General features: G+C 46.9%; 1 protein-coding gene across 1 annotated transcript in view; it reads left to right on the forward strand.

Annotated features, from left to right (window-relative positions):
* CNNM1 (cyclin and CBS domain divalent metal cation transport mediator 1) overlaps window positions 1–1304 on the forward strand; it is a 50892-nt gene that overhangs the window by 20106 nt on the left and 29482 nt on the right. The gene's annotated exons all lie outside the window — the stretch shown is intronic.

The following is a 1304-nucleotide window of genomic DNA, read 5'->3' on the forward strand; positions in this document are numbered from 1 at the left end:
CAGGAATGTCCCAGTGTCTGCTATTGCCGTGGAGCCCTGGCCGGGCTCATCTTCTTGAGTTACGGGGTTAATTTCTCCCTCCCCCATTCCTTTCTCCCTTCTCCACCTCTGCCCATGGCTCATGATTTAGAATTCCCAAGTGTCTCAATAGATATAGTGGTGAAAACATTCACACTAAAGTGTTAGTGGCTGATAGTAGTGACAGGGGTCTAAATGAGTAAGCTCTTCCTAGGGCCTTTGTTTGAACAACCTAATACTCCGAATGCTCACTAATAAAATAGAAGGAATGAAGAGGGAGATCAGAAGACTGATTCTCCAATGATGAACTGTTCGGTGGCATTCTGATGGAGGAGGGAGAGGGGATATTTAGACAAACGTGTCATGCAAATCGGAAGATTACTCACTAGTCACACAAAAGGACTGGTCTGATACATATATTTGCTGCTGTCTTGCCTAACTGTCCTCTCTCTAAAGGAGAGGGTTTTCCCACTCTTATAAATAAGCTTCTGTCATGAATCCTTAAGAGTTTTGAGAAGGCCAAGGAGCCAGGAAAACAGTGTTGCTTCTCCCTGGACCCTGACCCCCCAGGGCAGCTGGGCCTGGATCTCACCACTGTGGCAGCCAGACACAAGGAGTGTTAAAGCCAGGGCCCAGAGTCCAAGGCAGGCCCACAAGAGAGCAGTGCGGTGGAAGGCACTTTCTCCCTTCTAGAAGGGAGCCCCAATCGTGTGGTGGAGTGAGCTCCAAAGGGAGGGGGAGAGTCCAAAGGCACCCCTGTCCTTGGAGTTCATTCCCTTTCATTTCCACTGTGTCCTCTCAGCCTGCGCTGAAAGTTCCCTGCAGCCCTGTTTTTCTCTAGGCCAACTTTGGAGAAAACCCAAATCTGTTTCTTTGCTCCCCTTAGCACAGGTTAAGATAGACTAAAGTTTCAAAATTTTACTCAATACTAAGGGAAAGCAAAAGAGACATGACCAAATAAAACATTCCCCTTACCCACTAAACATGTTTTTTAAGACAAGCTTTTAAAAAGCAGGAAGAAAAAATTAAACTGGAAAAAGCAGAGATTTTCTCATCAATAATCACAATAGTCCTGCCTGAGGCCACCACCCAGAGACCACACCTTTATGGATTACAGAGCTATTTCCATTTTTTCTCCTTCTTTCCTTTATTTCCCCCAATTCTCTCCCTGTGGAGGGGCCAGGGTTGAAGCAAGAGAATTGTCAGTGGGGAGAGGGGGTGACTGCCTTCCTCCCTTGGGTGGCATGCCTCAGGTACCACTCAGAGTGTGGTTTAAATCAGCAGGA

This window comes from Lipotes vexillifer, unplaced genomic scaffold (assembly GCF_000442215.2).
Source record: "Lipotes vexillifer unplaced genomic scaffold, Lipotes_vexillifer_v1.1 scaffold916, whole genome shotgun sequence".
In the NCBI taxonomy this organism is placed as follows: Eukaryota; Metazoa; Chordata; class Mammalia; order Artiodactyla; family Lipotidae; genus Lipotes; species Lipotes vexillifer.